Consider the following 13684-nt stretch of genomic DNA (forward strand, 5'->3'; position numbering starts at 1 on the left):
AAAGTAACTCTGCGATAGTTAAATTCCTTTCTTAGAAAGGTGATGTCGTGTCCCACCGACAAGGTATACGAAACGGAAATGTCACTTGTCCTTACATTGTCAAGCGGCCAGCCACATAAATGACTTGAAACAACGCTGGCTGTAAAAGATGGCATGAAAAAGGAAGTTGATAAGCACAGTACCATAAGTTACCACTTTTACGCAATAAATTTAAAAGCTGTTGTCGTCCTAAGGTGTCACAGACGTGAATAGTAATCGCTGTGACCAATAATACTGATACTTTCGTTTTTTTTGTTTTGTTTTTTTATGTATGGTAAGCAGACACTAAAGGAAAGTATCAGACCGAGCTTGATTTACGGACTTGGCTTCTGTGATAACAAGTCTGTCATTCCTATTCAGAACAGGGCTTTCGTAAGCGAATATATGAGGAAAATTAAAATTGGAGTGGCCTCACCTCTATCCGACTATGCCACCTCTCGTGTAACGTCCCCGCTAGAATATTCACAGGAAGCGGCCCAGCGGGAGGGCTCATGACGATTACGTCAACTCGCAAGTTTTGGTACATGCGATTCCAGCGGAGATGCAGCATTGATCGTACACGTTTCTACATGACGCTCGCATAATTCAGGCGGAACATGTCACGCGCCTTGCGTTCGGTCATCGTGGTACTAATATTATTAAATCGTGAAGCTGCACAAGCGGGACACACGACAGTCGATTGGGTACACGCAAGTGCACACGAACGCACGTCGAGCAGCAGCACAAAGGCATCCGAGTTGTTCAATCGGCGGCTGCATAGTGCTGCACTGACGCTAGCGCATCGCCTTTGGCGTGTACCGGCGAAACCTTCGTCGCAGCCCTTTCATGCCGGACAAATATCTTAAGAAAGCGAAATAAAGAATTTGATCAATGTAATAGAAATAACTCGCGAAGAGGGTTGACACTTGCTAGCCGCGACAGCGTTTTTGCCTAAGAGTACAATGCATGGCCGTGGACGACATAACACTCAAACAACGTTCTGGCATGTATATAAATATCGTGTAGATTACGTATACATTATTGGCGAGACAAAGAATTCTGATTCTTGTTCTAGTACTCGACACTAAATGCAATTTATACGCCAAACTAGCCTCAAAAACTTTCTTCTGGCTAGAAGCAGGCAGCCAACATAAAGCCACGAAACAAGCGCGCAGTTGCGCACCGAAAAAACACAAAAAACATCTGCTTCTGCCAGTTTCATAGCGTTCCATCATCGCTCCTAGCACAGCACACAATAATAGTCAAGCCTTAAATACGGTAAACATTCATGCGCAAGCACCCAAGAAAATTTTTAAAGCGACCCTAAAGGCAAAAGGTAAGTAGACGTGGACTGTTTAAATACCATTCCAGAAACCTCGCAACGCTTATTTCGTGCCAAAAAAAAAAAACTTAGTTTACGAGAAAATTTCATCTGAAAGGTCGGAATACTTTTTTTCTTTTCGAAATTCAAATCTACCGTCGCCCAACCGTGGAAGTGGTGACGTAGCATACGCCATCGCCACCCTTTGCTGCCGTCAGTGAGTAAAACGGCGCTCGACCGCCTGCGTCGTTGTTAAGGGTAATTTCAATGAGTTCCTTTTTCTATTTATAAATACAGCTGAACTAGTAGCATACAAGGATGCATTTTTGCAACGAGTGGTTGAGTACTAGCGACAGAATCTGACTGAGGAGTGCTTTCGTCATCGTGGAAGTACTTGAATGTCCCGGGGAAGTCTCTAGTCATCTCCTGCATTTACCTCCATTTCTCAAATATTAAGGCTCTGTTCGCGATAATATTAACGCCTTAGAAATACTCGAGCACTAATCTATCACGTTAGCTTGACTTAATGTTTACCTTTAGTGTTCCTCTAATGTCTCATCTCGTGTAAATCTATGCGCGGCTTCCGAGCGAACGACCAAACTATGAGGGCGAGCTACGATGGAAAGAGCTAGTTTCAAAAAGGCCAGAGGAAGGAGAGGTTGGGCAACGAGGGATGTCGCTACCTTTTGGTTTTATTCAGGGACCTTAATGCAAGTGAGTCAGCTACGCCGACTGCCTGCATAGGGACAAAACATGCATCGTCAGGCTTTGTCTCTTCCCTCCAGATGGCGCGAGGTGTTTGCCTCGGGAAGGGATAACGGCAGAGCCAAGCGCGGCTACATAAGCCTTTTGTGGCTAAAGAAAGTGTAGAGTGATACGAGAAACTTATGGGAGAGTCACGGTGCCCGTGAGATACGTAAAGGTTTTCATCCTGTTAAAGATGTAATGCACAAGGTATCATTGTTGCTACGCTAAGTTTGATACCTCGTACTACTGATTTAAACAAAGAAAAATACAGCGCAGAGCCCGCACTATTGTTCTTGATAGGCTGGAGGAAGTTTTCAGTTAAGATTATTTCAGCAAACAAATTAATTACTCTACTAATTAGAGTTTTACTAAAATGACATTTGTTTGTACCTTTTTTTTTACCGATTCTGCTCTTCATGGCGCGAAATAAAGCAGAGCAACATGTCATTTTTACTTGACGTAGAAGAGCGTTTAGGCACTACATGGTGAAAAGACGGGAAAGGAGTACTAAAAACTGGAGAGGAAACCATATAAGCCGATATTCTAGTTTCCGTTATAGGAATAAATGGTGTAAAGATGCCCATCTTATGTGTCGAGCCGATGACCGGTAGCCTATTAAGTTGCAGTACTGGTGCCAATGAAAGTGTGATAAACTTACTATATTTGTAGGTACAGAGCTGTCAAATGACGCAAAGCATAAATAAGTTAAGACCGCCGGGCCAGTCTTCGTTCTACAGTGGGCATAAAATACACTGCTGCTGGTGCTGATGATGAATTGCGCCAGCGCTAACGTTCGTAATGCAGGCTAAATCTGGGTGAAATATTTCTGCAAAGGAAGGTCCTTGTTCATAGCAGCTGCACCTGCTCCGTGTACCGATTGACTACGCGGCAGTCTATTATAAGGTTGCAATGACGGTGATGAAGTACAAAATTTTGGGAAATATAAGCAAACAATCTAACTCGTTCCTTTTTATTGCGCAAGATTGTGTTCGGAAAGGCAAACAATACTTAAAATAACAACGGTAGCGGCAAGCACGATCGATGGCATGCTAGCTTACCGATAGCGCGCCAACGTTACCGATAGCGTTAGCGATAGATGCTTCGTGATGAGCGAGGCCATCACCGCGACGCCACGTCACCTTCGCTCTCGGAAGCCTGTGTTATCCGCGCGTTCCATTGTCCGCGCAAGCTCTTGCCTGCGATCTAACTGCACCTCGGCAAAGCCAAATGAAAACACGCCAATCAGCCAAGTGTCTCGATGCGCTAGCCTGCCCGTGAGGAGGTCCAAACTCGAAAGCATCGCTCAACGGAATTCAATTGGAGATTAATGCTTGCGCATTCACAGCTCATAAGAAGTGCTTAGGTCTCCTCGGATTTTTTTTAATTCCAAGTCCGCCATTAGCCCACTGTGATAGGTGAAAATGGCTCGCGCTCCGTACAAATGGGTGCGGCGCCTGCCCAGGTGGGCTGGAACCAAACCATTTAAACCTATCATAGAAAGCTAATGGCGCATTTGGAAGATCAACAGATTGAAACAGCTTTACCTTATCCCGACCCTATTCTCAACAGGTGCGTAATTTGATATGATGTACCTCCCTTGCAATTTAATTCACACCAACGTTAAATAAGTTTTGATACTGTAAAAGCACCTGGGGTCCAGCGATTACACAGTAATGGTGACATTATGGTGCGAAACGAACACCCCCAGAAGGTTGCACAATAACACGTGAAACTACGTATACCAAGCCAGCGTCATGTTCAGGACATCTACGTTGCGTTGGCGATGTGGCTTTGGAGCGTCATTGTCTTCATTACAAAAGCAACAAATCACCAAAAAATAAAGACGCGCAATGAAGGAATTATAAAGACGCTGTATATCGCCAAGAATTCGGCGAACTGGCATCAGTTCAGGCATTCGGAATAACCTAATAATAAAGATTTATAAAAGCATGGCAAACGGTGATGAACTGATGTGATAAGGAAATTTAACGAAACCTACATTCCTATAACTCAGCAGTTTGCAACACTTCCACGACGATAAAAACGTATGGCGTTTCCCCGTGAACGCATCTAAAATGTTCAATTTATTGAAATATCCCGAAGAGGATGTTAAGCAATGAAGTGTGTAAATACCAGGATACGGCTACTTCAAGAATAAAACCTATATAACACGTATATTTTGCTGCTGAAGGTGGCCTGATTGTAGAGTTTATATATTACGTATCCGGAATAAAGTTCACTTAGGATAGTTCGCCAACATCTCGTCTTTTGTTCCAAACGGCGACTGATATGAAAGGACGTTTGTCATGACAAGTCAGCTGAGAGATATTATTCATTATATTACATATATAATATATTATTATTACGGTATATTTATTATTTGGTATTGTTCATTATACTATTATAAATAACATGATTAATTATATTATATTACTACTGCAATTATTACTGTTACTATTATTCCTGCATGAACAGCAGGTTGCCATTATCGCTCAAGAGAAAAGTGTATAACAGCTGTGTCTTGCCAGTACTCACGTACGGGGCAGAAACCCGGATGCTTACAAAAGGGTTCTACTTAAATTGAGGACGAAGCAACGAGCTACGGAAAGAATAATGACGGGTGTAACGTTAAGGGATAAGAAAAGAGCAGATTTAGTGAGGGAACAAACGCGAGTTAATGACATCTTAGTTGAAATCGAGAAAAAGAAATGGGCATGGGCAGGACATGTAATGAGGAGGGAAGATAACCGATGGTCATTAAGGGTTACGGACTGGATTTCAAGGGAAGGGAAGCGTGGCAGGGGGAGGCAGAGAGAGAGAGAGATAGCAAAGAGAGGAAAGGCATGGGGGTCAACCAGACGCGCGTCCGGTTTGCTACCCTACACTGGGGGAAGGGAAAGGGGGAACAGAAAGAAAGAAAGCGGGACAGAGGGAACACTGTCTGTGCACGCAGCAAAGTGCTTGGAAATCAGTCAAGTCAAAGCAAGTGCTCCGTCGATACGTTAGGCTGCCGTCAATCTTGGTGGTTCATAGCTGGTGATGCACGTTGAAGTTACCAGTGAAGACCAAGGATCCGGTGGGCGTCAGCAGTACGTTACAGTACGTGGCAGTATATTTTTAAGCTAAACCCCAGCCGTTCTGACTTCAGTGCGAGTATAATGATGCGGGTGAGCCATGATGCTTACTCAAGAGTTGCAAGTACTGAATTGAGAGCATCCAGCACTTGCATTGCACTTCGCGCTGACGGAGTGTGCAGGTTATTTAAGAGTATTTGAAGGGTATTCATCAGAGACCGGAGCATCATAACGACTTGCCGGTCTTCTTCGGGTAATTTGTCAGGAACCCGCGCTGTTCGCTCTACAGCCGTGTGCAGCTGTATCACTTGACCTGGCTCCGGCTCGGGTTGTGGCATCAGCTGTGGCATCACCTCCGGTTGTGGCATCGGCTGCGGTATCGCCTCCGGCTGTGGCATCTCTTCCAGCTCTGGTATCGGCCGTACCATCGACTGTGGCATCGGCTGCGGCATCAGCTGTGGCTTCAGTTGTGACTTCCGCTGTTCTGGCTTTGGCTGTTGCTTTAGTAGTGAGGGCCAAGTTGTATTGTTCTCCGCCATGGCCTTGTCCGATTTAGATTGCATTGCCCCAGGCCTAGGGGGCAGAGGAGGGGGTGTTGTCGGATGGGACGTACTCTTCATAGAGGTATCAGCGTTCTTTGAAGTCCGGCGGCGTTGGGAGCGTCGCTTTCTAACGCCCGCAACAGCTTCCCGACGAGACGAATGGTCTCTCGCCATCTGCTTCAAGATCGCCTTTTCATTCTTCATTTTGGGGCAGTCCTTCGAGGAAGCATCATGGGACCCAAGGCAATTGGTGCATTTGAGAACCGTGGCTGCACAAGCTTCTGCAGCGTGGGGCTCGCTGCAGCGTGAGCAAACTCTCGTGTTCTCGCACACGGCACTCACGTGTCCCAGCCTCATACAATTGCGGCATTGCAGTGGCCTTGGGATGAATGGTCGCACAGGGTGTCTAAAGTGGCCCACCTTGACGTGCGAAGGGAGAGTCTCGCCCTTGAATATAATTTTCACACAGCGGGATGTGCCGAGGCGATACACATGTGTTATGGCGACGCCATCAACGGCAGGCTTCACTAGGATCGGCAAGTCGGCGCTGGAAATGGAGACGTCCACGTCGTAGATGACACCAGTAGTTGAACCACTGTTCTGGGGGATGTACGAGCGGAGCTTAACGCCACCTAGTTCTGTAACTGTAGTCAAATTTCTCAGCGCAGCATCATGTGTGACATCGATAGCTAACACATTTTTTCGTGTGTTGACTCTAACGTCTGCTATCTGATTTGGCGCCACCGCTTCAAGTTGCACCGATACGGACTGTCTGTTGAGTCGCCTCAGGTTGTCGGTAGCGAGTTCTGGTACAAATAGCATCGTACTGACTGCGGTATTCTGAGTTGTCCTACCGTTGGCGTGCTCGAAGACATGGATGTCCTGGTGGTGTGTCTTCGTTTCGCCTTGCGGCTCCGCACAAGCTCGAAGGCGTCATCAGAGAAGTCCTCACTGCTGAGCGAGTAGACGCTGGTGTCATCGCCGTCGGTGTCGCTCTGGAGGCCGGTCCGCTTCCTAGACGCAGCCGCCGCTGAAGTCGCCATTCCTGGCAGAGGCACGGGGACGTCAGCTTGCATCCGTACCACGAACCATGCCGGCTCTCCAGAGATGTACGCAGAAATAAGGAAAAGACAGCTGAGCTAGAGAAATAGCGTTTTGGCTCGCAGACACTTCGTCTTCGTCTTCCGGGGGAGGCAGGAAGTTAGGTGGGCGGATGAGATTAAGAAGTTTGCATTGACAACATGGCCACAATTAACAGATGACCTGGGTAGTTGGAGAAGTATGGGAGAGGCCTTTGCCCTGCAGTGGGCGTAAGCAGGCTGATGATGATTATTATTATTATTATTATTATTATTACTGCAAAAAAATGACAGAACAGACATGCAGCAGCAGCAAGAAATTTCGCCGCTCTGTTCGTTTAGATAAGTAAAACAATTTACAGCTCAGTTTAAAATGTCTTACTACCTTTATTTATATCGATACCTGATTGCAATTTCTTGCGTCGGTGAACTGAATTAACCACTCACCGTACAAGTTGCTACATTTTGGTAGGTTGACATTGAAGTTAGGAGCTTGCCTAGTGATACGGTTTGAGGAAAAGAACATACACGATGGTAATGTAGAATTAGTTTGGATTATGTTGTTTGTCATGATGCAATCTTATGATTTCGCAGTGATGTAAAGTATTAAATACTGAGCTATTCAATATAAGTTGTACTTGAGAGGCATAATGGGTTTGAGCTAATTATGCGTAATGATAGTTTTTAAGACGCACTAAAGGCGGTAAGTAAATTACATGTGTAAGTCCCCAATATTCAATGCAATAGCTAATGTCAGACTGGCAGAACGAAAAGCGTAATGATCTAAGCACTGAAGAGGGAAAATACTGCTTAGCCTTTATCAGAGTGTAGCACCCAAATGCTAATTTCTTACATATATTGTTTACATGATCCTTCCCATGCAAATGACTGCCCAGAAAAAAAACCTACGTATCTGAACGAAAACATTTGCTCAATAAAACTGGCGTCTAGCGAGAGGGAAATTAAACTGCACTTGTGTGTATTTTGTCTAGAATGGAAAATGGCATGTTTTGTTTTTGCTCCCTTCAACGTCAATCGATTACATGAAAACCAAGATCACAGAGCTGACAGTTCCATTATTATACTGTTCTGCAGTGTTACGAGCGAATTTCGCGTAAATGTAAGTGCCGCGTCATCTGCACGCATCAGAATTTCTGAGAAGTGCAGTGTCTCAAGAATATCATTTATGTAAAGAGAAAATAATGAAGGATCTAGAACGGATCCTTGTGGTACGCCGCTTGATATATTTTTAACTTCCGATACGAAATAATTAATTACCACATATTGCACACTAAATCATAAAAAAACTCGAAAAGAATTTCAGTACGTTACCACCGAAGCCATAACCTTCTCATTCGCGCAGTAGTATAGTGTGGCAAGCTGTGTCGAATGCCTTCTTGATGGCTAAATGCAACGCAACTGCAATTTCATTTTGGTGTATAGTAGAATTAATGTGCCGTGAAGGCTTGCTGCGGCTGAAAAAGTTGACTGGGCCATGTTGCCATGTTGATGCGGAAGAATAACATTATTTTTGTTATGAAATTTCTTCAGTTGTTGAGCTACTAGTTTTCCAAAAAGGGTGTTAATAACACTTACTCCTGATATAGGCCTATAACTACTCCCTTTGTTCTTTTCTCCAGATTTGTATATGGGAACAACTTTAGCAATTTTAGTATATCTGGGCAGCAAATATTCTCTGGGGAATGATTAAAGGGACACAAAAGGCAAATACTAAGTCAAGCTAAAGTGACAGATAAATGCTCGAGAACCTCTAAGCTGTCAATATTATCGCCAACAGAGCCTTAATAATCGAGAAATCAAGGTAAATGCAGGACATTATTCGAGACTCCCCCAGGTCATTCAAGCACGTACCCGATGACGAAAGCACTCCTCAGTTAAATTATGCCACTAGTATTCAGCTACTCGTTGCAAAAAAACATCCTCGTTTTCTGTTATAAGATGAAATCAAATGCTACTTGTCCAGTTCTAGTTCATGTTTAGAAAAAAGAACTCATTGAAGTTTCCGTTGACAACGACACGGGTGGTCGAAAGGTTCCGTTTTCGCTCGACTCTGCGCCGCCCACGCTTTCGCGTTTCAGTAGTTTCGTTATCGCGCAGTGCTGCGCTGGTTTTGCTGGCTCGCGAAACTCGCACAAACTGCAAGTATCAGAGAATTCAACTTCCATATGATGTCGCGGGATGCCCGAACGGTCTACGCCACTTGACCAAAACGCAGCTGCAGCGGCCAATCCGCCGCTCTGTCGTGACTCGGTGCCGCCATCTGTCGGGCGCCGTTTTAAGTACCAATGGCAGCAAAGGGTGGTGATGGCGTATGTAACGTCACCACTCCCTAGTTGGGTGGTGGGAGATCTGAATTTCGAAAAAGGTGTTCGGACCCTTCAGATACAATTTTCTCGTAAACTAAGTGTTTTCTTGGCACGAAATAAGCGTTGCGAGGTTGCTGGAAAGGTATTTAAACAGGCCACGTCGACTTAGTATCTGCCTTTAGTGTCCCTTTAAAGGGGTGGCACAAGTGCGTGCGAAGAGTATCGATATTTTCTTTAAGCACTCTTGTCTCTATGGACTCGTGACAGGCTGCTTTATTCATCGACATTGTACTGACAATGGGTATTATCTCATCGAGAGTAATGACATGAAACAGGAATCTACTGCCGACAGCCATGCGTACAATACCGGTAGGCGTAAACGATGGAAATCTTAAAGGTTTAAACGAACATTGATGAAAAAATTGTTAAAATTGTTGGCCACCTGCGGGGAGATGCTACTAGGGGTCACTCACTCTTCTTGATTTAAGGCAGTTGTATCCCGCACAAACTTGCACTGTTGCCCTGTATCGCCTTTGTTTTGTATGATAAGCCGAGCGAGGTATTCCCTTGATTTATCAACATTGCATCATTTATTCCTGCAATACCTAAACTGGGTATGATAGTATTTGTTCCTTCTCTCCTATTTACGTTTATTGCAGTATGAGTCCTTTCTTTTTAGTATGTAGGAATCTCTTGTGTCATCCACGGACATATGGACATTCCATAATTGTGCTGTAAGTATGTGTGTATTCATTGGGCTAATATATATTTTAATAGAAGTGACAAAATTCTGAAACTCAACGTTTACATCAACGTTTTGCGGGGCTCCAAATCGGTACATTCAAGCAGGGATTGAACCCTCGCATAGTCTACGCGGATAAATACACCTAGATGCCTTTGATACAGAGGTAAGGTACGAGCCCACGGAAACAACAGAAATATAGGACAGTGATTCGCAATGACAACATCATTAACACCTGCACATAAAGTGATGTCTTGATTGAACAGTATATGGTCTATCAAAGAGACAGATTGACTGGTCATTCGAGTGGGAGTCATGATAAGATTTGTAAGGTTAAATGACTGAAGTAATACTTAATTACTGCAATCATTACTCGAATAATTATTAATAAAATCACCACAGATAAAAATGGGAAAATCTTTTATTGTGAGCGACAGCAAAATAGCCTCTATGTCTGCAGTAAATGTGCTCTTATTTGAGCTGGGAGGCCGGTAAATGAGACCTATTAGAAGACCACAACTGAATCGAACAAAAAGTGCCTCAATTATATTGTTGCTGTGTTTTTGAATATTGTAGCAATCGAATCCCAGTTCGTTCCTGGTAAACAAGGCAACACTGCCGCCACGGGAAGAGCTACATCTAGGCAGCGAGATTACTTTGTATCCCGGTATACGGGCGGATACGCTTTCTTTTAGTCATGTTTCCGTGGCGCCAATAATGTTATATCGAAAAGAGTGCCGCGAAAAGTAAGCCAGAAGATTATCTGAATTTTCTCGAATGCTCCTTAGGTTTATACGAAGACTTTGTGACGCACACAAGCCATGATATTTGACAACTTGTGTTAGATTCTCAGTGCGCGTCACATGCATAACTTTGGTTTGTTCAACCTTTTGCATCAGTATTTTGCCTGCAGACACCCAAATGAAATGCCAGTATTTGTTTCCCTTTTGGCTGCCAGAACCTTTCCTAGGAGCACTTTGTTTGCTGGACAAAGGTGCTCATTGATGTATACAGGAGCACTGTCCTCAAAGCCAAATGCCGAAGTACTTATTCTGCATTTCTTTGCGGCCTTCAGCACTCGGTCGCTCGCTTTGAGTCACGCTAGCTTGACAACGATGTTCGGTGTTTGCTTTTATCTATTGAGGGCACACGATGGGAGACTTCTATGTCTGATGCATCGATTTCAAAGAAGAGCAAACGGTCTGTATGATAGAGAAAAGGTTTTCATTTTATCCCAAAGGGACGCCTTCGTTTTCCAAATTGTACTTTGCACTGCATCGCTGTAGGTCTACTACATCTCTCCGTAGTTCTTTCAAGTCATTTACAAGGTGGCTGTTTTCTTTTCTAAGTTCTCAATTTTCGGACGTGACATAGGCAACGTATTTCCTTAGAGTCATCACTTCAACCTTGAACTGCTCAAACTTCTTGTTCATAACATCCAATGATGCCTTCATGGTTCCCTTTTGTATAAGCCCCTTTAAATCCTTTTCCGTCCTTCCTGCGCAACAGTAAACCGATCGACAAACAGCTGTTATATCTGTGGGATGAAGATGCGCCCCAAACGGTGTAAAGTGTTATTATAGTGTAGCGGAAACCCACGAGCGAAGTCACTGATTACGCCTAGCCGTGGATCGAGTATCAAGCAAGCGTACTTATCAAGCCGCGATTAAGCTCTTTTTTTTTTCTTGAGCGCCCGACAGCGAGGCGTAATCAGTGAAGTCGTTCTTGGAACATCCTGAACGTAACGTATTTTGTACATTTTTCAGCATTAAGGCCTCTACACCTTCGAAGCTACTTGTGTAATGATTGTGATAGTTTTAGAGTTTTATCTTTAGTCGCACTGGCTTAGTCGCACTGGCTCCTTACGTGCGCAGAGCTTGGTCAAAAACTTTAAAAGTACCTCCGATACACCGTTGTCCTTCAACAAATCAAATGAATGGCCCACAATCAATCTGATTTCGCAGCGTGGTGACTTTTCTCACAACTGGGCTATATCGAAACCGCTCCGCAACATGTACTGTATTTTGTCAATATTTGGCTCAAACAGTGGTCTGGTCCCCAATACCATAACCAAACCCGCAAAAGTTTCTGCCACAGGTAATTTACCTGGAGAGACAGTGTCGCAATTAGTTTGCGGTATAGCATTTTAGAATGAAATCGGAGATCGTGGAGTGCTATGTCTGCGTTGTTAGCCATAAAGTGACGCATTTATATACATTTTTGATAAGAAATATACCTCGGAAAGGCACACGCACCTAGTGCACCTACATTAAAACTTCTGATTCAAAGTCAACGTATTCATCCATTCGTTCCATGCACTGTAGACAGGCGACGTTTTCAACGCTATTATGCTTATTGGTAGACCAGGTTAACAATATCCTTATCTGGTTACCCACGTATTAAACGTGTACGGAATTCGGAGCTTCAGGCTTGCTTAACTATTTGAAATCGTCCTGTGTAAATGCCGTCGACGATTCTCCTAACCTCAAGCAAATGCCAAGTGCTTCATTTTATTGAAAGCCGTAGTAAACAGACGCTCATGTATACCATAAAAACCAAAGTGTGCACTCTATAGCGTTTATATTCTCGAAATACTACGAGTTTTCAGTAATATATTTTGAAGAATATAATCCGTGCTGCGCATTGCGCATGCAATTCGCCAAAGAGAGAGCAAGAGAACGCCTATAGGACCCACTGCGAGTTAACCATCAAATGGGGCGCTGTTACGTTAGCAGCGACATGGCTGGGGTATTGGCTCTCTTGTGATCTGCTACAGCGCTCGCAATTTGCTGGGAGATTTACTTTTACCTACAGTGTGGGACGTATTGTATGTTATCACCAAACGCAGTGATTTCAATCATCGCTGTCGGCACGCTTCCTTACAACAAAGATTTCGGTGAGAAAATGACAACTATTTCACTCTGTGAAGATGGAATGGCAGCGAAAGCTGACGACAGTCAAAGCTCTGAAACGAAAAGCAAAGTGCTTTCATTGCCATTCCATCTCCATAATGGAATGGTTGTAATTTTTCGTTCAGCACCGCGGGAACGTTCTTCGTCGGCGATTGTTTCGCACCGTGGTCGTTTACAATCTCGTTGTTGTTCCCTCTGACACTCCTCGAACGCCTGTTGTTCTTCGGGTGTACGAACTATACGTGTCCACCCCATCGATAACGCAGCTGTTTCTTTAGCGCCGATACCTCTCCTACTCATTTACTGCGATAACCTTGACGTCACGTTATTGCTCACGGCGAGCGTTCTAATCTGTTCCGCATTTTGACATCTGCGTCGTCGCACTGCAGCCGTATCGATTTGTTAGGCATCGCGAAGACTGTTTCTGCTGCTGGACGCCGAAAAAATTACGGAAGGTTAGTCATATACAGCTTTCGCTGTAAAAAGAAAGGCAACGGCGACAATGAAGCAGAAGATACTTCCAAGAGCATCACCTCAAGGCTAAGAAAGTAACGCTTGGAGACCACTTCTGGCAATACGTAAACTTGCGAGCGTTATTTATCAGCATCACATGCGGATGCAACACTTCAAAAGTAGCTTCCCTTCATCAATCATTGGGCAGCAATCATCGAAAGAGCCAGCGGCAGTGCCAGGGCAACAGCTAGGCTTCGATACGCTTCTGTGCTCGAGACGAAAATTGAACCACGTGATGGAATGAACTGCCACAGAAGTCCGCGTCGACGAAAGAATTTGGCTATCGGCAAGGTGAACTGTTGATCGCGCAAAATACGCCAAAGACACGTACAGCAGCAAGATGGGACAAAAAAGGAGTGCTGTAAAGTCAGCTCTTGTGAACAACTTTTCTTCGTGTTTTCTTCCTCTT

This window comes from Dermacentor andersoni, chromosome 8 (assembly GCF_023375885.2).
Source record: "Dermacentor andersoni chromosome 8, qqDerAnde1_hic_scaffold, whole genome shotgun sequence".
NCBI classification, from domain to species: domain Eukaryota; kingdom Metazoa; phylum Arthropoda; class Arachnida; order Ixodida; family Ixodidae; genus Dermacentor; species Dermacentor andersoni.